Source organism: Lutra lutra, chromosome 5 (genome assembly GCF_902655055.1).
Source record: "Lutra lutra chromosome 5, mLutLut1.2, whole genome shotgun sequence".
NCBI lineage: Eukaryota > Metazoa > Chordata > Mammalia > Carnivora > Mustelidae > Lutra > Lutra lutra.
Genome location: NC_062282.1, coordinates 10,675,842 through 10,703,662, shown reverse-complemented (window position 1 = coordinate 10,703,662; position 27,821 = coordinate 10,675,842). Strand labels below are relative to the sequence as shown.

The 27,821-nt window shown below is 39.9% G+C and overlaps 1 long non-coding RNA gene across 1 annotated transcript; it reads left to right on the top strand.

Annotated features, from left to right (window-relative positions):
- Positions 1-92: 92 nt before the first annotated feature.
- Positions 93-27,821, top strand: LOC125100855 (uncharacterized). The gene is made up of 4 exons (XR_007127677.1): positions 93-144; positions 19,280-19,330; positions 24,728-24,802; positions 27,789-27,821. It is a non-coding gene; the product is annotated as an uncharacterized LOC125100855 (long non-coding RNA).

Here is a 27,821-nt window from a genome sequence, read left to right as displayed (position 1 = left end):
GAACCAGTAAGATTTTATATACATATCTATAAAATAAAGTCATTATGGAAGTCCTTATTCCGTCTGCTCAATTATTCCCATTCTTCTCCCCAGGTAACATACCATGAGTGAACTTTCTGTCTCCCTGTGGTTTGCTGGAGCCATGTAGGTAGTTCTGACCCATGAGGTGTCCTTCCAGGACATGTATTTAATTGCCAATGCAGGATCATTCAGGGGAAAAAAAAAAAAGTGATCTTTGTCGTGTAGTGGCAAATTATTTGGTAAAAATGTTGCCTGAATAAACTTGGGATGCATATAATAAACAGGAAGCATTAGTGGAAGGGTCTGGAGAGCAGATTGTTATTAGATAAGTTTGTCATTCCATTTGAAAAGGCAGTAAAAGAAAGATAACCTAATTGGCTGGTTTGCCAGCAGAAATAAAGAAAATAGAGAGTGTAGATATTCAGCCACTTATAGATTTGGAACAAGTAACTGCTTTCCTACCCCAAACAATAAAAGACAAAAAAAGTTCTTTGAGCAACAAAATTAAATGAAACCACTGTCTAAACGCAAAAATCAAATTAAAGATGCAGCTTTCAAATCCATTGTTCAACCATTGAATGACTTAGGTGCACCTCATTAAGCCTTTTTGTTGGACAAAATGACTTATGGGAAAGAGACCAGAGAGTGCCTCCCTCCTAGAAAACTATTAGGCTCCAGGTAGTAGCAATTATATCCAGAGAGACGAGGAGTAAAAATCTTGGGGGGGGGGGGAAGTATGGGTGTGACTATTGGGACATGCTGGTAACAAGAATAAAATAAATCGATCAGACTCCAAGTATTTGAGATAGATTGGCAAAGTAAAGACCTGGTTTACATTTTACTGTTTTGGACATTGAACAACCTTGAACTCTCACATTTACATTGGAGGAAAACAATCTGAGCAGGTGCTCAATCCCAAAAGAGAGCATGGTCGCGGTGAGGATGTACCACTCAGATCACCAGAGGTAGGAATCCTGAGGACCAGTGGCTCCAGCGGCCCCTCCCATACCACGATCATGTATGTGCTGATGCTGCCCTACCCACGGGCTGCCCCCGCTAATAACTGAATAAGGGCAGGCTCGTTCCTGGGAGATGTGGGACTCCTCTGATAGGCAGCTTTGGCTTGGGGACTCACTGATGTCCTAAAAGGTCCTCAGAATTGCCCTGAATTTTAAGATGCATCGGCCCTCCTTCCTTCCATCCATCTCTCCTCCATTCCTTCTTTTTTTTTCCTTTCTTTGGGGTCAGACCTGCATCTGATATGAAGTTTCCCCAGCCTCCCTAACTTAGCACCTTCTCCATTGTCTCCCACAGGCATTCCTCCCGATAAATTTTTACATGTCTAGTAGTCTCTTGACATTGGCTTCTCAGGGGACGCAGATGGTCACAAAGGGCATGTTCTCCCACACCCTGTTCAGAGTAGCCTAAGAGGGTAACAAAGGACCTTCCAGAGGTTGGATGCAAAGGGACAAAGAGGAAACAGTGGTCTGGGGACCTCCTCCTGGAGAGCAAAACCAGCTCATAATCATGAACATTTCCCTTCCCTTAGAAATTTCTGCCCAGCTCCAGGAACTCGACTGCTTAGTATCTCATGTTCTTTCCACTTTCTAAAGAAGCGAGTTTAATGCAGACACCCTGTTCCTGACCCACAACTGCTTATAAGGTGGGCTGTTGACGAATAACTTGTCTTTTGAGTATGTAGTTGGCAAGGTCAAGAGGAGCTGAATCCAGTCTGTAAACACAAACCAAAATCAAACCAAACCCAAAACAAAATAACAACAACAAAAAAAAAACCCAAAAAACAAAAACTGTATTGACCAGAAATTCTGTCAGGAGACAAAAACGTACCAGTTATTTAACAGAGAATTAAAATCAAGCAGGAAACACTGTAGGTGAAAAGGCAGAAAGGTAACACTAAAACTATCACAAAGAAAGTATCATATGGAAGCAGAGAGCACGAGCACTTCGAGGAGTTGGAAACCGAAGGGAAGAGTTAGCATTATTGCAGAGCTGGATTCCGAGCTGGGGTCTAGTCCCCTGACTAGTACGTTTGGAGGAAGAGCTGTCAGGAGATGGAGAGCAAACCTCATGGGTGTGGCACTCAGCTCTGTTCCCTGCTTCTGTTGGCTCTGAGGGGACAAAGTGAGTGTTTTCTTTGGGGACCGTTGACAGATTACAAGCCGTTATCAGCTGCTGTTACTGGAGTACCCGCACTGGTGTATGGTAGCACTGTTAGGGGAGTGAAAAGCTATCTGTAAAGGTATAAAGTTTCAAATGTGATTTTATTTTACATGTCAAGGTTTCCAGAACAAACTCAGCATGCCAGCCACACTGCCTTTACTCCAGACCCACGCTGTCTGGTGGAACTTGGATTCCATCTAGGCAAAGCTGAGAAGCAAATCTCCACCAGCTAGAAGTAGGGATCTCAGTGAATCTCTTTCTGCTTTTCAAAAGGGCGTGCTGCAAGTGATTATTTTGCTTGAGTCCTTAGGGATCCTTAGGGATGTTTGAGGGAAATAAGTAACAGGCCCCTTCTCTATGCTGAGTCTGATATAGGGGACTATTCCCAGGGAGCCCCTCAGCAAACTGGTGCTTTAGCCCCACGGGCTGTGAGAGTCCCAACTAAAGTTTCATGATTTCCAGTTTGAGAAGCTGTGAGCTCGATTAATTTAAGAGAAAGTATGGATGGCATTTAGATGGCGGGCAATTTGCGGCAAGAGTCAGACTTTTAAAGACAAGGATTCGCTTGCTAATGATTTAACTTTACCTTTGTAGAGGTGTGTTAGATTTTCAGACATTTTGAGATTTTTTTTCTTCCCCAGAGCATGGGAAAAGAGTTTACTATCACCATTTCACAGGGTTTTTAAGTAGAAAGCAAGGGGGGGGGAACCCCCCAAAAACCTTAGTCTTCTACCCTGGAGGCTGGTGCCTGTCCCACACCAGTATGCTCATTAGCTCATACATGTGGCCTCTTTGTTACGTACGTGTGTGGCATCTTGTGGGCATGTGGATGAAATCCATTATAATAAAAGAGCATATCATTATTAGTGAATCTTGTAAATAATAATTCAGACAAAGGTACAAAATATTTCTTTTTTTAAAGATTTTATTTATTTCTTTGAGAGAGAGGGAGGATAAGCAGGGCAGGGAGGAGCAGAGGGAGAGGGAGAAGCTGGCTCCCTGCTGAGCAGGAGGTGGGTGTGGGGCTGGATTGGGACCATGACCTGAGGAGATGCCCAACCAAATGAGCCAACCAAGTGCCCAATGGTACAAACTTTTCCTGTACTAGCTTTAATCATACTTATTTCCTATCCTTTTTAAAATTTAAGTCTACCCCACACCTAGCGTGGAGCCCATTCTAGGGCTTGAACTCACAATCCTGAAATCAAGACTTGAGCTGAGATCAAGAATTGGATGCTTAACCTAATGAGCCACCCAGGCGCCCCGTCATTTTTTAACCGTGTATCCATTTTTTGATGACTGTTTTATCTCCCTTATTGGATTTACTAGATATTTTTCTCCTTCTTTGCCTTACCCTCTGCTTGCAGCTTAGGCTTACTACTAATGAGAAAGGAGAGAACCTGTGGTCTCCCTGATTCTTTTGGGGAAACAAGGGTGGGGTGCTTTATCTCCTTAAAGCTTTCAGTCATTCATATGTTCTTCACCGTGGTGGGACACAGGCAATGAGTGATGTCCACTTCAGTAGCATAAAGATGATGTGCTAACAAAGCTAACAAAGACACTGTCCTTTTTACTCTTGTACTCAAAGTCCCCTTCCCTCTGTGGAATGAAGGACAACGAAAATCTTGCTTTGCTATTACCACCTTCCAACACACACACACACACACACACACACACACACACACACACACACACGTGTTTGCAAGTAGTTAGGACCTGCTGTAGTTTGGAGTGGTGTTGGGGTTCAGAGCCACGGCCAGAAAAGAGTCCTTGAGACATTGTTGATGCAAAATGATGGTTTTATTAAAACACAGGAATGGGACCCATGGACAGAAAGAACTACTGCTCTAGGATTGTGAGGAGGAACTGATTATACCTTAGGGTTGGGGGAAGGAAAGACAAAGGGAAATTCCAAAAGGATTTTCATATGCTAAAGAGGACTCCCAGGATATTGGAGGGTTGAGGGTTGTGTCACAACCCCCGCCCCCCACCATAGCAGACATTAACCTTTAGACAGCTGGGAATTTCCTGGAAGAAATTACGCTCTGCCCACCTCAAGTATTTATCAATGGGCCGTAGGTTCGAAGGACATTGGATTTTATCTACATTTCCTTCTGCCTTTGTTTCCCACACCAGGACTTACAGCTCACAAAGCGCATAAAAGCAGCATTGAATGTTATAGCTTCATGTTAACCTGTGCCTCTAACAGCAAGGGCAAGAAGATAGACAGGTGATCTGATCAGATTTGATCAGATAGGTGACTGGAAAATCAAACAAACCCAAGCTCCCTTATATATCTAAAAGCCCCAAAGGGTGTGAGTTAGCAGCCTCATTTCCACACAGAAAGTACAACATATTATCATATCTGATCTTACGGCCAATATGTTTAATGCAAAATATTAGGTATTTTGGGTTGCAAGTTTTGATGAGGAATCACCTTCTGGCTGCAGAACGTACATCAATCAGCAAAACAGCCCTAGACTTGACTGAGTGGCCCTACAATCAGAGTAAATAAAGGCCCTGTGCTTTGTCCAGCAATCCGAAAATCAGGTCTGTGAACAGCGTGATGACAGCATCCAGAAAGCCTCCAGAGAGCTGGAATACCATCTGCGCACTAACAGTATTAGCGTTTTAGTAACAAATGATATGCAGAGAAGCCAGTTTCAAAAGATATGCTTAGGTCTTCAGAGGACTCGTACTATGAGCGTTGGGATGATCTCCCTTTCAAATGCCACCCTAGCCTTTGATTTGCCAACTTGGCTTTGACTCAGAGCAGTATCAGTCTATAAAAGCCCAGAGGTTCGCTTTCCACTGGAGGAGTGTGTAAAGGAAGTGCAAGAGGGAAGCTGAAATCATAAAAGGAAAGCACTGCCACGTGTCATGGGATTGCTGAAACTGAAGGCACGACATTCATCAGAGCCCTGACCCCTTCCCTTCTGAAAAGGCCGCAACAGATAGGAGACAAAGGAGAGCCTGCCCTTCACTTCCCCTATTGCTTGCCCTTTATTAGTGTCTTAGTCCGAGTTCTCCAAATGCCACAAGGAAGGTCAAGGAGGCCTCTAGTTAAAATGCAAAATAGCTCTTACCTGGGAGGTATTTCGTGGTGGAAAGATAGAAAGCAAGCCATGAAGAAGTTAATTTTAAAAATCTTTCAACAGAAGATAAGGAAGGATCCTTGAATTTTCCTCTCTGTAATAGGGAGTAGCATAATTTAATTATAGAATTCTAAATTGTGTCTTTTATTTTCAGGATTTATGACTTGATCTTTGAGGAGTCCATGGCATGAGGCGGGGTCTGGCGATGGCTGTGTGATGGTGAGATCGTATCTTCCATTCAGGCAGAAGTTAGATAAAGTATAATGACAATGATAATAAAACCTCATATTTTAAAATATAGCCTTAAACTAATTTACCATATGTTAGTACTGTATGTGTTTTCTGTCACCCTTAATTATATCAAATAATAAGTCAGTTTAATTTTAACTAACATTAAAATGACTCTTTGGGCTAATAATGAATAGAGTTTGTAATTACAAAAGGATAACAATAGCTTATATTTGCTTTGCTTCAACTCATTTACTACTTGTGAACTCCATGAGTTTTGCTCATCTGAATTCTCTTCACCCACATTAAGTGCCCTTTGAGGTTGGTCCCATTATTACCCTCCCTCATAAATAAGAAGATTGAAACAGAAAATTAAGTAATTTTCCCAGAGACCTATAGCTGGAAGCTTCGAGCATGTAGTAGAGGCAGTATGAATCCAGGCAGGGGACCTCAGAGCCCAACCTGCTGACCACTCCTTTGGGGACAGCTTTTATACAGTGAGATGGTGTTGGTCAAAGTACCTCCCATGAACTAGATGCCCAGAGGATGTTCAGTTCCTTTTCTTTCTGAAGAACTAAATCCAATGGTTTGTAGATTTCATCTTTAAATGGAAATAATGAGCTAAAAAGTCATATTCAAATTTATGGTTAAATATAGATTTAATGATTTATATTGTTCAAGATTATCTTTTTTTAAAAAGATTTTATTTATTTATTTGACAGAGAGAGAGTACAAGTAGGCAAAGTGGCAGGCAGAGAGAGGGAATAGGAAGCAGGCTACCCGCTGAGCAGAGAGCCCGATGCGGGGCTCCATCCCAGGACCCTGGGATCATGACCTGAGCTGAAGACAGATGTGTAACCAACTAAACCACCCAGGTGCCCCCAAAATTATCTTTTTAAATTAAATAAACTTTAGTATGCTTTGGAAAAGCAAGGGAACAGCAATTTTCATCTCAGATGTTTTGATAAACCTACGGAGAGCCTAGATAAGTAGTTACTGTCCTATGTGGGTAATTATACCATCAAGTATATAGTGGCCTGGAAAAAAGTTCACTTTCCCTCACATTACACCAGTATTGTTGTCGAGTCAAATAGAATAGAAAGAGTCATCAGAATCACTAGGGAGGAGCGCCTGGCTAGCCAAAGAGCATGAGATTCTTGATACCGGGGCTCATGAGTTGGAACCCCATGTGGGGTGTAAAGATTACTTAAAAATAAAATCTTAAAAAAAAAAAGAATCACCGTATTAATTAATTAGCGTATTAATTAGCGTAACTAATTAAATTTCAGATTTCCTGGCCTACATTTTCAGACTCTTGGGCAGGGTGGGCTGACATATTAATTTTTTACAAGTATCCTACTCATGTTAACAAATAATGTTTGTGATTTATAACAAATGCAAACACAAAATACTCTCTATATTGGCCCCAGACCTCCCTAAATCCACTCCAGCACTTCCCCCCACTTTGGGATGGCCAACACAGGTCTGAGTCTTTCTAGAGTCTTCCAGTCTACAGGGGTCTGACTGGGATGTCATCACTGGAAACTGGGCAGAGGGGTGCCAAAAATTACCCCAGCTCTCATGGACAGGCAGCAGAAGAACTGCAGCTAGAAACAGTGCTGAGGAATAAAACAAATATGTGACAGTATTACGAAAATTGTAAATCATGGAGGAAATGTAAATGTTACCATTATGGCTATTATTATTATACTAAGTACAGTTTAGTGGAGGAAGGACATTTCCTCATCATGTATAGATGCAACAGGAATTTATATTTCCTCTTCGTATGGCTCATTTCATGCAGCAGTTTTTGAGTCATAAAAAGGGGAAAGCAGTGTTCATGAGGCAAATGTTAATAATGGGAAGAGCAGAGGAGGAGTCAAGATGGCGGAGAAGTAGCAGGCTGAGACTACTTCAGGTAGCAGGAGATCAGCTACATAGCTTATCTAAAGATTGCAAACACCTACAAATCCAACAGGAGATCGAAGAGAAGAAGAACAGCAATTCTAGAAACAGAAAATCAACTATTTTCTGAAATGATAAATGAGGCAGAAGAAAGAATTAGCGATATAGAAGACCAAATGACAGAGAATAGAGAAGCTGAGCAAAAGAGGGACAAACAACTACTGGACCACGAGGGGAGAATTCGAGAGATAAGTGACACCATAAGACGAAACAACATTAGAATAATTGGGATTCCAGAAGAAGAAGAAAGAGAGAGGAGAGCAGAAGGTATATTGGAGAGAATTATTGGAGAGAATTTCCCTAATATGGCAAAGGGAACAAGCATCAAAATCCAGGAGGTTCAGAGAACCCCCCTCAAAATCAATAAGAATAGGTCCACACCCCGTCACCTAATAGTAAAATTTACAAGTCTTAGTGACAAAGAGAAAATCCTGAAAGCAGCCCGGGAAAAGAAGTCTGTAACATACAATGGTAAAAATATTAGATTGGCAGCAGACTTATCCACAGAGACCTGGCAGGCCAGAAAGAGCTGGCATGATATATTCAAAGCACTAAACGAGAAAAACATGCAGCCAAGAATACTATATCCAGCTAGGCTATCATTGGAAATAGAAGGAGAGATTAAAAGCTTCCAGGACAAACAAAAACTGAAAGAATTTGCAAACACTAAACCAGCTCTACAGGAAATATTGAAAGGGGTCCTCTAAGCAAAGAGAGAGCCTAAAAGTAGTAGATCAGAAAGGAACAGAGACAATATACAGTAACAGTTACCTTATAGGCAATACAATGGCACTAAATTCATATCTCTCAATAGTTACCCTGAATGTTAATGGGCTAAATGCCCCAATCAAAAGACACAGGGTATCAGAATGGATAAAAAAACAAAACCCATCTATATGTTGCCTACAAGAAACTCATTTTAAACCTGAAGACACCTCCAGATTTAAAGTGAGGGGGTGGAAAAGAATTTACCATACTAATGGACATCAGAAGAAAGCAGGAGTGCCAATCCTTATATCAGATCAAAAGATTTTAAGCCAAAGACTATAACAAGAGATGAGGAAGGACACTATATTATACTCAAAGGGTCTGTCCAACAAGAAGATCTAACAATTTTAAATATCTGTGCTCCTAACGTGGGAGCAGCCAACTATATAAACCAATTAATAACAAAATCAAGGAAACACATCAGCAATAATACAATAATAGTAGGGGGCTTTAACACTCCCCTCACTGAAATGGACAGATCATCCAAGCAGAAGATCAACAAGGAAATAAAGGCCTTAAATGACACACTGGACCAGATGGACATCACAGATATATTCAGAACATTTCATCCCAAAGCAACAGAATACACATTTTTCTCTAGTGCACATGGAACATTCTGCAGAATAGATCACCTCCTGGGTCCTAAATCAGGTCTCAGCCGGTATCAAAAGATTGGGATCATTCCCTGCATATTTTCAGACCACAATGCTCTGAAGCTAGAACTCAAGCACAAGAGGAAATTTGGAAAGAACCCAAATACATGGAGACTAAACAGCATCCTTCTAAAGAATGAATGGGTCAACCAGGAAATTAAAGAAGAATTGAAAAAATTCATGGAAACAAATGATAATGAAAACACAACGGTTCAAAATCTGTGGGACACAACAAAGGCAGTCCTGAGAGGAAAATATATAGCAGTACAAGCCTTTCTCAAGAAACAAGAAAGGTCTCAACCTAACCATACACCTGAAGGAGCTGGAGAAAGAACAAGAAAGAAACCCTAAACCCAGCAGGAGAAGAGAAATCATAAAGATTGGAGCAGAAATCAATGAAATAGAAACCAAAAAAACAATAAAACAAATAAACGAAACTAGGAGCTGGTTCTTTGAAAGAATTAGGAAGATTGATAAACCCCTGGCCAGACTTATGAAAAAGAAAAGAGAAAGGACCCAAATAAATAAAATCATGAATGAAAGAGGAGAGATCACAACTAACACCAAAGAAATACAGACAATTGTAAGAACATACTATGAGCAACTCTACACCAACAAATTTGACAATCTGGAAGAACTGGATGCATTCCTAGAGACATATAAACTACCACAACGGAACCAGGAAGAAATAGAAAGCCTGAACAGTCCCATAACCAGTAAGGAGATTGAAACAGTCATCAAAAATCTCCAAACAAACAAAAGCCCAGGGCCAGATGGCTTCCCGGGGGAATTCTACCAAACATTTAAAGAAGAACTAATTCCTATTCTCCTGAAACTGTTCCAAAAAATAGAAATGGAAGGAAAACTTCCAAACTCATTTTATGAGGCCAGCATCACCTTGATCCCAAAACCAGACAAGGATCCCATCAAAAAAGAGAACTACAGACCAATATCCTTGATGAACACAGATGCAAAAATTCGCACCAAAATACTAGCCAATAGGATTCAACAGTACATTAAAAGGATTATTCACCACGACCAAGTGGGATTTATTCCAGGGCTGCAAGGTTGGTTCAACATCTGCAAATCAATCAATGTTATACAACCCATTAATAAAAGAAAGAACAAGAACCATATGATACTCTCATTAGATACTGAAAAAGCATTTGACAAAATATAGCATCCCTTCCTGATCAAAATTCTTCAGAGTGTAGGGACAGAGGGCACATACCTCAATATTATCAAAGCCATCTATGAAAAACCCACTGCAAATATCATTCTCAAAGGAGAAAAACTGAAAGCTTTTCCAATAAGGTCAGGAACACAGCAGGGATGTCCGTTATCACCACTGCTATTCAACATAGTACTAGAAGTCCTAGCCTCAGCAATCAGACAACAAAAGGAAATTAAAGGCATCCAAATCGGCAAAGAAGAAGTCAAACTATCACTCTTTGCAGATGATATGATACTCTATGTGGAAAACCCAAAAGACTCCACTCCAAAACTGCTAGAACTTGTACAGGAATTCAGTAAAGTGTCAGGATATAAAATCAATGCACAGAAATCAGGTGCATTTCTCTACACCAACAACAAGACAGAAGAAAGAGAAATTAAGGAGTCAATCCTATTTACAATTGCACCCAAAATAATAAGATAACTAGGAATAAACCCACCCAAAGAGGCTAAGAATCTATACTCAGAAAAAATATAAAGTACTCATGAAAGAAATTGAGGAAGACACAAAGAAATGGAAATGTTCCATGCTCTTGAATTGGAAGAATAAATACTGTGAAAATGTCTATGCTACCTAAAGCAATCTACACATTTAATGCAATTCCTATCAAAGTACCATCCATTTTTTTCAAAGAAATGGAACAAATAATCCTAAAATTTATATGGAACCAGAAAAGACCTCGAATAGCCAAAGGAATATTGAAAAAGAAAGCCAAAGTCGGTGGCATCACAATTCCGGACTTCAAGCTCTATTACAAAGCTGTCATCATCAAGACAGCATGGTACTGGCACAAAAACAGACACACGGATCAATGGAACAGAATAGAGAGCCCAGAAATAGACCCTCAACTCTATGGTCAACTCATCTTCGACAAAGCAGGAATGAATGTCCAATGGAAAAAAGACAGCCTCTTCAATAAATGGTGTTGGGAAAATTGGACAGCCACATGCAGAAAAATGAAATTGGACCATTTCCTTACACCACACACGAAAATAGACTCAAAATGGATGAAGGACCTCAATGTGAGAAGGGAATCCATCAAAATCCTTGAGGAGAACACAGGCAGCAACCTCTTCGACCTCAGCTGCAGCAACATCTTCCTAGGAACATTGCCCAAGGCAAGGGAAGCAAGGGCAAAAATGAACTATTGGGATTTTATCAAGATCAAAAGCTTATGCACAGCAAAGGAAACAGTTAAAAAAACCAAAAGACAACTGACAGAATGGGGGATGATATTTGCAAACGACATAGCAGATAAAGGGCTAGTGTCCAGAATCTATAAAGAACTTAGCAAACTCAACACCCAAAGAACAAATAATCCAATCAAGAAATGGGCAGAAGACATGAACAGACATTTCTGCAAAGAAGACATCCAGATGGCCAACAGACACATGAAAAAGTGCTCCACATCACTCGGCATCAGGGAAATACAAATCAAAACCACCATGAGATATCACCTCACACCAGTCAGAATGGCTAAAATTAACAAGTCAGGAAATGACAGATGCTGGCGAGGATGCGGAGAAAGGGGAACCCTCCTACACTGTTGGTGGGCATGCAAGCTGGTGCAACCACTCTGGAAAACAGCATGGAGGTTCCTCAAAATGTTGAAAATAGAACTACCCTATGACCCAGCAATTGCACTGCTGGGTATTTACCCTAAAGATACAAACGTAGTGATCCGAAGGAGCACGTGCACCTGAATGTTTATAGCAGCAATGTCTACAATAGCCAAACTATGGAAAGACCTAGATGTCCATCAACAGACGAATGGATAAAGAAGATGTGTTATATATACACAATGGAATACTATGCAGCCATCAAATAAATGAAATCTTGCCATTTGCGATGACGTGGATGGAACTAGAGGGTATCATGCTTAGCGAAATAAGTCAATCGGAGAAAGACAACTATCATATGATCTCCCTGATATGAGGGAGAGGAGATGCAACATGGGGAGTTAAGGGGGTAGGAGAAGAGTAAATGAAACAAGATGGGATTGGGAGGGAGACAAACCATAAGTAACTCTTAATCTCACAAAACAAGCTCAGGGTTGATGGGGGGAGGGGGCTTGGGAGCGGGGGTGGGATTATGGACATTGGGGAGGGTATGTGCTATGATGAGTGCTGTGAAGTGTGTAAACCTGGCGATTCACAGACCTGTACCCCTGGGGATAAAAATATATTATATGTTTATAAAAAATAAAATTAAATTAAAAAAACAATAATAATGGGTAGAGCATGTGCATTGTCACTGGAGATGGTTCCAGGACTCTGGCGACACCTGACTGCTGTCTCACTCATTCTGACCACCCTGCTCAGGAAAACTCCAAGCTGTTCTCTGCTCCATCAAGGTTCAGAAGTAGTGTGTGGGTGTGTGTGTTGGAGGGAGGTAGCGTATTCTATCAAATGAAAAGAAGAGGGGGGTAATCATGGCTCTTAGCAGGAAGCCAAGATACGGATAGACATTTTGCTACCTGAGAACAAAGCCCAAAGTCCGGAGATGTGCCATCAGTACTTGGCGTATGGACCCTGCCCTTCCTGAGGCCAGTGGCTCACTTCCTACTAGCTTGGGATTTTTAATGTAAACTCCCATTTCTTAATATTCCTGGTAGATGTATGAAAGGATGTTAGGGCTCAGAGCCAATGGCCAAGAAAACATTCTTGAGATGCCTTTGGTGCAAAAAGGTGGTTTTATTACAGCATGGGGACAGGGCCTGTGGGCAGAAAGAGCTGCCCTGGGGTCATGAGGAGTGGCCCATTGTATACTTTTAAGTAGGGAGGGGTTTTGGGATAGCGTAATTCTCTAAGGAATTTTGGAAGCAAGGTTTCCAGGACCTTGAGGGGGCTAGCTGTTGTTGGGAAAAGGTCATTTATTAGCATATAATGACTAAGGTTATATTAGATGGGACACGCTGAGTCACTTAGTAGACAGCCAGCCATCCGTGTGCCAAGCCAGCCAAGATAAGCAGCACCACTCGGTCTTGCAGCTGAAATCATACCCATTAGCGATGAGTCGCCATTGTTTAAGCCAGTGATGTCTTGCGTTGTTGGTTCTCTACCATTTTGTGGCAATAGATAACTGATACAACATAAGAGGGGTAGGGATTAAGTGAAGACAGGAGAGAATATATTTGGCTGTCCGGTGTGAGGTCGAGGGTGGGGTAGATTTATACTTGAAAATTAATTGCGTCATTGCTCTAGTATGAATATACACAATTAGTCAGTTTAACAACATCAGTTAAAGTAGATTACATCTAACTTTAATTTAGTGTTCCTGGAGCTTCATATCTTAAAGTCTTTTAAAAAAGAGATTACATATTATCTGTTAATTACATCTGTTGGGATTTATCACTTGCTAAGGTTCTCAGTTCAGTATCAACAAAACATTTTTACTAAGGGACTTTTTATGCATTTTCTTAGTCACTTGAAAAGAACCTCTTGGTGTCCACTTTATCACTTTCCTTAAAATCCACCACCCCCATTTTCCTTCTATGTATGTCAGTCAGAATTGTTGCAGAAAAAAGAGGGCACACACAAATTAGGATACTTGGAAGATGGTTTAATAAATGCACCATCTCCATAGGTTTGAGTGAGCTAACCCAAGGTCACATACGGAATCCAGTACTAGAAATACTGGGGCTGTTGCTACTCAAGGCAGAAAGACCGAGATGATTGGTTTCTGCAACCTGAAAGGAGAGAGCCCTTTACAGACCCTGCGGGTGGGGTGCTGGGAGGATAAAAATCCCAAGCTTATTCCCTTTTTGTGATCTCTGTTTTGGGATCCCTTCAGCCATACCCAGTTTGAGGGCAAAGGAGGCATTGAAGCAGTTGAGAAAAGAAGACTTCAGAACCCAAGGCAGATGAGGATGGAGATTAGTCTGGAAAAAGCCAATGTGAACATGACCGTGCATATGCCTCTTGTATTTTATCAATAAACCCTCTTTCTAAATAACAAAGCAGGGCTCCTGGAAGTCTGGATATTAGATTTCCTGGATTTTGAATCATCACTGCCCGGATGTCAGATTATTAACGTTACGCTTTCTATTGTCAAAACACTTCTTATCTCCCTAAGACTTTCAGGCACACCTACTGCTCCCCAACCTATGTTATCTGCCAACAGTAGAGACCAATGCTGAAGCCTTGCCATCACACTGCCAGCCACTTGGTGGTCAGTTGATTACACTGTGCTGTTGTGCGTCTTCTGTCCTGGAAGCAGCAGCCATTAATCTTAACTAGGATCAGCACATTTCCAGCAACAGCTTTACCTTTTCTGGCTGCACCACGTGACAAGGGCTTGTAAAGGATGATTCATTAACACAGTATTGTCTTTAACCAAGGGGTTCACTAAACTTCAAAGGGGATGGGTAATGGGCATAGGGCCACAGAATCCACTGGTTATACTGTCCCATCCCAAAGCTGCTAGAAATACACTACCTTCCTGAAGGCATTGCTGAGATAAAAGATCAGAGGAAATATCTCATGTGGCCGGTTGCCATCTTCCAGGATGCTCTACAAGTCCTATCTCAAAAACTGTTATTTCAGGCTGTGTCCATTAAGGTTAGAATACATGGGTCTGAACACCTAGGTATAGAAAGAGGAGTGGCACAACTTCCCTTCAGTCCCAGTGATCCATTTAGGAAATTCAACCTCCTGTCTTCAAAATTGAGTTGCTCACCAGGTGGCTGTGATGGAGGAGAGGGATATACTCCCCCAATTTTTGAGAATTACTTGAAATTGACTTTATGCAGGTTCTCTTCCTAAAAGTGTCCACAATGATCAGTCAGTTCGGTTAGGGGTATAGAAGGCCAAGTAAATAATGAACTTTTTTTTTTGAGAGTCACCTTACAGTGGGCAAGTTTGGTCCCTGAACTCCTCCAATGGTTATTTTTCCAGTTAACGAATGCGTAGATTAGTATGAACACACTCAACAAAAAGCAGAAGCCTCATATTGGTTTTCTGATAAGTAGAGTCAGAAAACTGCTAGATCTATTGCTACCTAGAAAACTAGTTAACCAGAAGCAATACTGCATTCTTAGAGGGTCTGCAGAGATTAGTGTCCCTTTAAGTGATATTTGAGTGATATTCTTATTCTTATTATTTTTTTTTTTAGATTTTATTTATTTATTTGACACACAGAGACCCCAAGTAGGCAGAGAGGAAGGCAGGGGGTGGGGTGGGAAGCAGGCTCCCTGCTGAGCAGAGAGCCGGATGTGGGGCTCGATCCTAGGACCCTCAATCCCAGGACCCTGGGATCATGACCTGAGCTGAAGACAGAGGCTTTAACCCACTGAGCCACCCAGTCGCCCCTGCCATATTCTTATTCTAATAACCTGTTTGGTCTATTGTTCTATGCAGAAAAGATAGGGAACTTGGAGTGTCTGGGTGGCTCAGACGGTTGAGTGTTTTCAGCTCCAGTCATGGTCATGATCTCCGGGTCCTGGGATCCAGTCCTGCATCAGGCTCCTGGTTCAGCAGGGAATCTGCATCTCCCTCTCCCACTACCCCTCTCCCTCTGCCTCTCTCCCCTGCTCAGGCTCTCTCTCTCCTCTCTCTCTCTGTCCTCTGTCTCAAATGAATAAATAAAATCTTTAAGAAAAAAAAAAAAAGATACGGGCCTTAGAGAATGACAGTGGGTTATCATCAACTTTATCATGCAGGGACACCAACTGCAAATGGTACTGTAGATGTGTTTTCTTTACTTGAACAAGTCAACATAGTTTTGTTACCTGGTATGCAATTATTGATCTGGAGAACTCTTCTTTTTTTCTTCTTTTCTTCTTTTCTCCTCTATACATCAGTAAAGACTGACAACAAGAACAGGCTTTCAATTTTCTGGCCATTTATTATTCTACCTTGTAGCTATTCTGCCTTTCAGTCTTCTGCAAGGACCCCCACTGTCTCTGTTCATAAAATATCATGCTAATCCACCGGACTGATAATATCATGCAGTTGGACTTGGTGGTCGGGAAGCAGTTATTTTAGCTGCTAAATATAGTTATCCCACATATACATATTTTAACACCTTTATAAAACCATATATGTTCCAGAAGACTGGAGACAAATCCTTTGAAAATTCCAAGTCCTGCTGACTTAGTTGAATTTTGAGAGTTCCGGTGGTATAACCAAGTCATTGTATCTGATCCGGATGCAAGATGAGAGATAAGTCATTGTATCTTGTCTATCTTAAAAGCAAGAAAGATGTACATTACATAATGGGCTCTAGAAGTTATCGGCAGAGTATTCTTAATTCCGGTATGCTGCTTTGACCCATTTGGCAAACAATGTAAAAAGCTGACACTTTTTTGTGGGTTCAAGAGAAGGATCTACAGTGTTCCCAACCTGTCATGCAAGCTGCTCTGCCATTTTGGCCACATAACCCAAATTAAATGGAATTTGAAATATCTGTGCCAGATAGGGATGTGCTATGGAGCCTTTGGGACAATCTGGATTTTAGAGAAAAGTTATACTTTTTTTTTTTTTTTTGCAAATAATATTCTCTTTTTGAGGAAGAATTTCTGGGTTGCTTTGTGCTGTGTTTGTAAACAGAGAGTAGTTCTCTGGTGCAGAAGGCTTAGCCTTGACCCAGAGCTATCATCATCTGTGCTGCATCTCTTCTGCTGGGACTTTCCAGAGATTATATATAGCATCTTTATCCTTGACTGAGGCATCTAGCAACATCAGATCCATGCAGTCTTATAGAATAGGTTGTGGGGCAGCTCATACTTGAACTTGTTCCAGTTGCAAAGCCCTTTCTTTCTTCCTTGCCTTTCCTTGCATTTCCTTGCCTTTCCTTGCATTCCCTTGCCCTCCCTTCCCCTTCCCCTCCCTTCCCCTTCCCCTTTCCCTTTCTTTTCCCTTTCCCTTTCCTTTTCCCTTCTCTTCCCTTCATTTCCCTTTCCTTCTTTTCCCTTCCCTTCCCTTCCCTTCTTTCTCTCCTTCCTTCCTTCCTTCCTTCCTTCCTTCCTTCCTTCCTTCCTTGCTGTTTATTTGAGAGAGTGAGCACATGAGCAGGGGAGCAGCAGAGGGAGAGAGAGAGAAAGAGAGAGGAAGCGGGGGGGGGGGGGCAGCAGGCAGAGAGAGAAGCAGACTCCCTGCTGAGCAGGTAGCCTAACACAGGGTAGATCCCAGGACTCTGGGATCATGACCTGAGCAGAAGGCAGACACTTAACCAACTGAGCCACCCAGGCACCCTGCAGTGCCCTTTCTTGTTCTGTGTCTTTTTTTCAAAGTCTCATCCTTCTGTGTCCTTCAGTAAAAGGGTTGGAGCAGTATTCCCAAATTCTTCCAATTATCAGGATTTGGGTGTGTGATCCTTTAAGGACTATTATATTCCATTTCAGTAGATGACATCAACCATCTGCTTCTTAGCTTTTGATTATTTTTTTAAATTATAAAGTCAAGAAACATCATATTTTGCTGTTATTATGCCCCTAGGGAACATCATGATATCTATTCCAGTATAGGCAGAAGTTGTATGTTATGATTTTATTTACTTTCTTGTTCAATATTTTCTCTTTTTGACATAAGTTTCTTCTTAAAATTTACTTAGTTTTCTATGTGACTGTTTTTATTTATTTTATATAAAATCTGTCATATGCCTATTTATGATTTCCCATATATATTAAAATATAGTAGATAATCTATCGAAGCCATTTTTCCCTTTAGAGAACTTTTTCTTGGAACAGTCTACTCTCCTATTTACATCTAGACTGGTTTCTCTTTAGGAATGCTGTAAAGTTGTTACCTTGAACCACTTCTTTGCCACTTTCCCTTGTTAAATCCCTTGTTTGCTATTTTTTTGATTTGCCTCTTTCAACTCATGTGTACCATGCATGCATGGAATGTAAGTATTTTTGCATTCTTGATTTATTTAATCTCTATTTATTTCCTCAATTTTTGAAACAGCAATTTCTGGAAGTCTAATATCTCTATTAGAGAATTTTCTATCAGTTCCCCTGTCTTCAGGCTCATAGCATCTACACTTTGCTGGGATCTGAACACTTTCGCGAGGCAAATCAGCTTGCTTCACTTCAGTTCTGGTCTCTGGATGTATGAACTTTAGATTTCTTATCTCTGAAAAATTTACCATTTTATCGATATGCTGCCTTTCAAATATTTGCTGAAATCTTTTGTTCACTGGTGTTTTTGCTCCCTTTCTTTCTGTTTCTGAGGATTTATTTACTGTAACTTTTTGACTATCATTTTAGAAGAGTTTTGAGAGTAAAAAGATAAGTATGGATGGTGTTTCTACGGTGTGTAGCTAGAATTTTTAATTTTTATAGATTTTCTTCTAAACTTCATATAATTATCAAGGTATACATTTTCCCATCTCTAACGAGGTATGCTTCACACAGGATTGTAATCACGAATAATAGTCACAAGCTCACGAAAGGTTTATGGTAAGAGACGTCTTCCAGATTTCTGGTACCATGCCCTCATTTTTAAAGGGCCAATTTTATGCAAGTAACTAATAGCAAAGCTGGGAGGCCTGTTCTTTCTAATCTTTATGCTTTCTTACTCTGATCAAACATTTTTGAGGACCAGGTATTACACTATGTGCTGAAGATAAAAGTTTGGGTAAGAAATTGTATCTGTGTAGAGAGTTCAACATCCATTGGGCAGTAGGTCAGTGGTGAAGAGGACATTTGACATTTCTGAAAGCACATTAAATATAACAACTTTGTATCTGGAAAACTTAAAAGTGATAATTTTAATAATACAGACAATGAAAAGTGAAGCTTGACAGAAATTCTTGTCTGATTGGGAGACGCAAAGTAATAAGTTGTGATTGCTGTCTTCATTAGAGTTATCAGAATATCCAGCAATCCTGGAGGAGGGCTGAGATGTCTAATTTATCACAAAGAAGGTAGATAAAATGCCAAGAAGCAATGCTATATATAATGTTCAGCTTTTTAAAAAAATCACTCTCCTGTTTCTCTCTTTAAATAGCTTGTGCTGACATTTAATCATTTTGGCTAGGTAAAGAGTCTTTCCTCTGAAATAAAGTTGGCTTTCCAGTGTCTAATATACTCTTGGGTGTCCTATACTATTCTGTCTCAGATTTCTATAGTGTGATGCCAGATTCTTGTCATGGGATTCTCATTACTAATCACAGACTATTTTAATTTCTAGTTAACTCCAGAACAACTTGCAGACACAGTCATCTTGTGTTTCAGTAAATTGGTGAGTTTTATTTTCATTCTCTTTGGGGGCTGTGTTCCCTTCCACTGAATGAGTGTTCTCTGTGGCCTGCAGAAATGAGATGAATGTTTGAAAATGTCTTTATAAGTGAAACCCCTTTTTGCTGGAATACACACTTCTTGGACCCTAGGTGCAAAGGGCCATGCTCCTTTATCCCAACACCATTAGATATTCCCCAGAGAAGAGTATCCCAGACCACTGTGACCTAGTTAAATATGGGTATGTACTCATGCCCAATGTCAGGCGAAGTACATTGGGAACTTTGTATTAAACTTAAGGTTCAGAATATGGTCTTTGCTTAAGAGGGAGTGAAGAAGGTGATATGGATAGGAGTGTTTTTTATTATGATTGGACAGAGACTCAGTGTTTACTGGTTATTTATTATTTGTATTGGAAAACAAGAAAAATGATAAACAATTCATCAGTTATTAAAGTGATCTGTGCTTTTTCTGTCATTTCTATACTTAGGTTTGAACGATTCAGATTGTCTTATGTCTCAGTAAATCAAATTTTATCTATATCTATATACAATATTTATATATACATATAATTTGCTTTGATAACACACTTTATGCTATTTTTCAAATGCTGTCACATATTTTTAAGTTCAGTTACATTATATTTTTGATAAAGTTAACTAAAGAGGTACCTGAACTCTATTATATACACTGATAAGGAAATATTCAAATTAATTGCTGATACAGCACTTGGTACATAGCTTATTTACAGATTTGATAGAGCCTATAATCCAAAAATCTGAGACAACAGTAGGAACGATAGGAAACTGTTTAGAACTATGCCAAACTCCTATTTTAATGACTCTTGTGGAACATTTATTATGGTTTATAATTTCTGAACATATGTGAGATCTCTTTTCCTATTTACAAAGTCAGGTGAGCTATGGTTTGTAGCCCTTCTTTAATTATAAAGGTTGATTTTTGTAATTTGTTAAAATTTGATTTTAGGAGATCAGACTAAAAATTAATGGTACCTAGTGGCTCCTGGACAGCTCAGTCAAGTGTCTGATCCTTGGTTTCAGCTCAGGTCATGATCTCAGTATCATGAGACCGAGCCCCACATGGGGCTCTGCATTCAGCACAGAGTCTGCTTTGATTTCTCTCTCTTCTCTCCCTCTGCCCCTCCCCCATGCATGTGTGCTCTCTCTCTTTCTTTTTCTCTTTCTCTCTAAAATAAATAAATAAATAAAATCCACCTAAAAGTGCCAGTCTTCATCTGCATGTATCTGGGCAACAATATATATATTGTCAATCACAGCACAAAAATTTCTGAAACATATAAATGTCATTAAAAATGAAAAATTCATGTACACTTTTATTTTTTAATGTAATGCCATATTATTTTTTTAAAGATTTTTTTTTTATTTATTCATTTGACAGAGAGAGAGATCACAAGTAGACGGAGAGGCAGGCAGAGAGAGAGAGGGAAGCAGGCTTCTTGCTGAGCAGAGAGCCCGATGCGGGACTCGATCCCAGGACCCTTAGATCATGACCTGAGCCAAAGGCAGCGGCTTAACCCACTGAGCCACCCAGGCACCCCCTGTAATGCCATATTATTAAATGAAGAAGCATTACTGGGTATTTTTGAAAACTATCTCCTGGTTAACTTGGTTTATATTTTTGGAGTCTCTAAAGAACCCTCAGAAAATACTGAAATTAATGTTGAAATAAAAAATGGTACTGTAATATTCTCCATGCTCTTAGGTCAAAATGTCTGCATCTCGGGAGAACAAACAGTGAAGTGGCATTCATTCTGGCATTTTGTAATATCAGAGCCTGCAGAAATACTACCAGGGCTCAGCTGCTGACAGCATCCTGGTGGGTCTGGTCGGCACTGACTGTTTAATAGACGTGTCAGGGTGATTAATGAACTTTTTGTTTTAGAAGAGATTAGATTTTTGGTCACTATAACTGCAGATGATCAAAGTGGTATTTTCAAATTTTTTTTATATGATTACATAATTCCCACAAATTTTCAATGATATCTGGAATTTTGACATCACAGACCTTTGAAAACAATTTATTTTTAAACAAAAAAATCTCAATAATATCTTTATAAATTAAAAAAATTATTTAAGTTTTGTCAAATCTTTGAAGAAATACTTCCATCCAAATTACATTCTATGGATGATTTAGAAGCAAAGTAAACATGAGGGATTAGGAAAATTTGTAAGATTAATTTGGACAGAGCTTTTAGTTCATAAAATTGTGATCAGTTGGCTGCCCAGGCATTTGCTGTGTTTTGTTACTTCTCAGATCTGAGGGAAAAACTCCGTGAGTGGGAGTGCCTTGCTAGTTGACTTCCTTAGAATGTTTTCTAATGGAAAGTGACAGCGGAATGAAGGCAGAGGGGGCAGGAGGACATGTTACCTGGTTTCTGGCAGTGCTACCTGCCTTTGGCCAGCAGAGCCACCACATTGCCACCTGCGGTGCCTCCTAGTAGTAGCGAAAGTGGCAACAGGAGTCACTGTAGCTTCTCAGCCTGAAAAGGGCAGCTTGTTTTAAAAACTGTCATTTCCTCCCTCTTACAAGCATTGCTGGGTTTACATTGGGCCACCAGAAAATCCAGCATGATCTCCCATCTTAGGATTTTGGCTTACTCATATCTGCGAAGTCCCTTTTGACACATAAAGTGACAGATTCACAGGATCCAGGGTTTAGAGTGAGGAAATAGTATGGTTTTCTGTTATGTTTTCTCTAAAACATAATGCATTAACCAGAAATTAAGCCAAATAATAAAAACATTTTTAAAACTATTAGATTTTCAGTTCCCAGATAGCAACTGATTATTTGCTTTTGTTTAAACGTTTCCACATTTTCCGTTTCTATATGTTATGCTGATACATTAGTTAACAATATGTGATTTTTTAAGGAAAATTATGCATATAACGGGCCAATTCCTGTGGCAATACATGATCACTCAGTTGCTTATATTTAGGGGAAACTCTGTCAAATCTGTCTGTAGGTCTACACAGTTGTAACCCTAGAAATTCATTTTATGACACCATCTCTTGGATTATAAGCAGAATTTTTACTGAAACCCAAACCCAAACAAAAAAACACTGTCTTAATTCTAGCTTTATAAACTGTCTTAGGGTGACCTAGTTTATACTGTTGTAACAAACATCACAATAATCTGTATAAACATAGTGGAATTTATTCCTTATTCACATCAAGCCCATAATGGCCGAGGGAAATGATCTAGAGCCATAATCTACTGCTTTGATAGAGTGGCACCACTATTCTAGTATTTGCTTCCTTCAGTGGTATAGCCTGAATGTTTGTGTCTCCCCCAAAATTTAAATGTGGGAGCTCTAACCCCCAGGGTGGTGGTATTTGGAAGTAAGAGCTTTGGGAGTAGTTGGACTTAGATGGAGTCACGAGGAACATACCCCCCATAATGGGATTAGTGTTCTTATAAGAGGAAGAGAGACCAGGAGTTTCTTTTTATGCCATATGAGGACACAACAAGAAGGTGACAGTCATCAGGGCAGGAAGAACAGAAGAACATCGTCAGGAAGAATGTGATCATCCTGGCACTCTGATCTTGGACTTTCCAGCTGCCAAAACTGTGAGAGATAAATGTTTGTTTGAGCCACGCAGCCTATGGTATTCTATTATAATAGCCCCGTCTGACCAAGGCTCTTGGTCATTGGAGCCATAAAAAAGAACACAGGGAATCATATCCTCTGTTCATATTTCTTTCAGTAGACCCAGTGTGCTTTGCTGGAAATGGTTAGGGAGGTTTCAAGGAAAACAGATGGAGGGAACACTGGTCATGGTGCCATGTTTACTCAAACTGAAAAGGTCAAAGCCAGCATCATAGTAACAACCTTCCATAGCTTTCACGGGATATGAAAATGGAAAATCCTGTCAAAGGTCACTTGTGAGACTGAAAATAGCTCTTATGGAAAAGATAATGCCTGTATTCATTTCCTGTGGCTACCTTAACAGATGACTACAAACTTGGCTTAACACAACAGAGATTTATTCTCTTGAGGTGCTGGAGACCAGAAGTCTAAAATCAAGGGTTTGGAAGGGTCACATTTCCTCTATAGGCTTTGGGGATGAATCTTTCCTTGTCCCCTTGAGCTCTGGTAGTTCCAGTGTTCCTTGGCTTATGGCTACATAATTCTGCCTGTCTTCACATGGACTTTTCCTCTGTGTGTTTCTCTTTTTTCTCTTACGAGGACACTTGCTATTGTAATAAGGACTTACACAGATAATCCAAAATGATCTCAGCTGGAGATTTTTAATTTATTCTAATTACATCTACAAAGACCCTTTTCAGCAATAAGGTCATATTCATAGATTCTGGGTGGACACATCTTTTTGTGGGGGGTTGTTGTAATATAATTTAACTCACTGTTATAGTTATAAAACGAAGAACTTTTATTAATGTTTTTAATTTTTTATTTATTTTTTAAAACCAAGGGCTTTTAAAACAATGTTACAAGGACATTGGTCATCAATAGGACAAGCCATGGTCATCGTTTACAATTATTTCATACCCTAGACAGATGTGTTATTTTACCCCATTCCCTGTTTTCTATGAGAGTTAAGTAACAGATTTCTCCTTCCTCAGTTACACGTGTACAAATGATTACCGGGGCTCCCAGAGATAAGATATTGCTGTCAGCCATTCCTGTGTACCAGACACTATACAGACATAAACCTTTGAAAGTCCAAACTGAGAAAAAAGTCAAAAGTCTTAGTATTATTTTAATAAACCTTTTTTGAGCTCCATTCATAAGGCATAGATTAGGTACTCAGGATACAGACAAAAATGAGTATCTTTCCCCTCCTCATGTATTTAAAAGAATTGTTAGAGAGATGCCTTTGTTATGTAGCTATATTTTTTTTTAAAAAGTGACATTCAAAATAAAAAAAGGATAGAGTCTATCATTTGTTTCCTATTTTTGAAAAAGGACCAAATATAATTTATCCTGAGGACTCTGAGAGATTTGAGAAAATAATTAGAAAATATTTACTTTATCCTAAATATATAAGAAAATGTTTTTCCTACTGACAGCAAAACTACTAAAGAACTTGAATTTGTTATTTTTTGTTTTTCATTTTCAGATTAGCAGAAACTTTTTTTTTCCTTCTCTTAATGACTAAATTAACTCTGACTAAGTAAATGACTAAATTAGTTTAACACGATTTGGGGAAGTAAAGCTAACATTTCTAATTAGTTTGCCAAGTTTCTATCCCAAAACTAGGCTTCCAGGTTCAGTAAATTTGAAACAAATGTATTTATATCATGATATGATTCCATCAACAAATTACCAAGAAATAGTGGGTAGCACTGATGAACTATGTGGCCAATCTGTGAATCATTCAAACTTATTTTCTCTTCTAGATATTGGTCATCATGGTTCTTTTTTATCTTAGTAAACATTCAGATCTCTCCATTCCTATTCGTGAAGAGGTAAAGGTAAATACTAAGAAATGTATGTAAATCACAGGACTGTGTGTTGGCCGGTGAAAGGTATGGAACATGTTAGCCACTCTTGGTGTCTCCAATTAATAGGAAGCACCCTGCAGTCTCTTCAGGACATGGAGTTCATAGGGTTCTGGGCTAGTGAAGACTTTGCTTTAGACTCTTCCTGCTAAGGTAATGGAGGAGGGAACAAGTGGGCTTTGCCTGTATCCCCACACTCAGTGACTTTGCTACTTCCTGGCTTCTGGCACCTGCTTCTTTTTGTCTGAGGACTCTCTGTGGCTCTGGAAGAAACTTGGCTTTAATGCATGGAGGTGGACATGCCATAGGCACAGCCCTCAAGCAACGATGAATAGGAGACAGTGTGTAACGGTCTCAGCCCTCTCACCTCCAGATGGGTTGGCTCTGATCTCCCCTAGTTTCCTCAGTGGGATTAAGTTCCAGTAAGCCACAGTGAGCGCTGGCTTTAAAACATCTACTCTGTTGGCTTCTCCTTCTTTGTCTGATTTTGCTTTTTCCCCATTTGGTGTTTTCTTTATATTCCAAATAACTGATTTATTCTCAAAACCTTATCTCAGGGACTACTTTTGGGTGAATCCAAATAGAGTCACAAAGGGGGGCCTGGCTCTTCTCTGCCTAAAAATAAAGACCCAATTTTGCCTGGCATTTTAAATCACAGATTTGACAGATAATTCAGGTGGAGTACTGGGACATTACTTAAACTAAATATAAGATTTTCACTTTGGATTTAAAATTTGGTCTTAGAATGAGACACTTAGAATTTTAGAGCTGGAAGGTATATTTCAAATCTTTTTATTTTACATGCATGGAAATTGTGTTCTAGGGAGCCAGGGGTGTAAAGTAGTTAGTAACAAATCAGAATAAAAACTGAGAAAAATTAACTTAAGAACATGTAAGTTGGTATATATAGTAGCTATCTTTTTTAAAGATTTATTTATTTATTTTACAGAGAGAGAGAGTGTGCGTGAACACAAGCAGAGGGAGCAACAGCAGAGGGAGAGGGAGGAGTGCACTCCCACAAGGAGGAGGCCCCAATGCGGGACTTAACCCCAGGACCCTGGGATCGTGACCTGAGCTAAAGGCAGTTGCTTATCTGACTGAGCCACCCTGGCACCCCTATAGTATCACTCTTAATAGATAGTATTCTTATGGCTTTCTCCCCAGTTTTGTTTCCAATACCTTATAGATGACACATTCGTGTATGTATGTATATATGTGTACAAGCTGTCAGTGTTTAAGGATTAGACCTAATAAGCCAAATAATTCAAATTTTCAACCAATTTTTCCCCAGATAACCTGCATCTAACAATTGTACTTGAAGTTTGCCAGATGTCCAAATTTAATATGTTCAACAGGCTTAACCAATCATCTGACGCAGTCCCACATTCTCTGCATCACTCCCTGCATCTAATACCTGTTCCCATTGCCATTGTCTATATATGGCCACTATTAAGCCTCTAATAAGTCTTCTTGTCCTGTCTCACCTCTTTAAATGATGCTGCACACAGCAGCCAAGACGATATTTTCAAGGTGTCACTTTTTTATTTAGTCACTTAATACCCTTCACTGGTTATCCAGACTCAGGGTAAAACATCAAATCCTTATCATGGAAGTCAAGAGAAGTTTTTATTTTTCTCATTTTTCTTTGTAAGAGTTACTATTAGGTGTGTGTAATGGATTAAAGAAGTCTAAAGAAAGGGGCAATAGACAAAACAGAAGGAGAAGAGCTAACTGCAAGAGAGAAGTCCTTGAGAAGGCTTGATGAGGTAGGGAATGGAAAATACCAGTGGCCAAAGTTAGGGGACGTTGTGTGCTTTAACAGGAATGAAGGTAGGGAACCTAGACTGATACTTGGGAAAGGTCATACCAGGGGGAGTCCCGGAATAGGAGAATTCTTGCTCACCTTCAGCATTTTACACATGCTGTTCCAAATGCCTGAGAAAAGACCCACCCTTGCTTCACCTAGACAATTCTAACTCATTTTTCCTGGTCTCGGAGCTCAATGTACTCTTCCTAGGCAAACCTTTCTGACATTCCAAATGTGTGTGCCCTCGTCTATATGCCCACGTGTTTATACATGTAATTTTGTGCTATCTTCTCTGTCTCTTCCCCTGTGAGCTCTCTATTCCATCTGTAAGGACCATACTCTTCTCACCATTATATGACTCATAGGTGGCACACAGTAGATAAAAAGTAAGTGTAGATGTTGATTAAATTCATATACTAGGTGATAGAAAAGATGTGTATGCTTTGTGATAATAATGGTGGAAAGGAGTGCTTGTCATAAATTTCACTTTCAAGGTAAAGATTGTCAATAAATGGTAGGATAGAGAGGGAAGAACATACAGTTAAAAAGAAAAAAAAGCAACAATAGATTTTCCAATGTAACTTCCTTTCCAATATGGCTTCCAGATCATAGTGTTGATATGCTGTCTCTGTTCCAAGAAAATCCCATTATAAGAAATTTTGACTGTAGCAGGATGGGCCTTAGGAAGCGGGGCAGTTCCTCTTCGGATTATACTGTTCAAAGCTTAATTATGAAAAGCAATTGTCCTCGGGAAAGGCAGCTGAGCTAGTTCAGCTGTCCTAACATGGTCTTTTGACCTCAGCCTCTGTGCAACTGCTTGGAACATGTTGGTTTTTAATTACCCGGCATAGAAACATGTATTAGATGTCGATGAGAGTTGCCAAGAATTGCTGTACACAACAGAAATCCAGATCCTTCCCCAGGGGTCAGTGAGAGCAGCTGGGCTCAGTTTTTCTATTTCAAGTTAGTAATGCCTGTAATTGCTCTGTGATTCTACGTGTGATTCCTCTTCCTTGTCAGAATCTCCATTTACAGCTCCCATCAGAGCTCTCAAGCCAGTAAATTCATGGGGATTGTTCCGTGGTTTGTTTTGAAATGGCAGGAGTTATGAAAGCAATTCAAACTCTCTTTCCGGTTATTTTTCCTTCCCAGTGCTTAGTCTCCCTACCTTGAGCAACAGTTTAA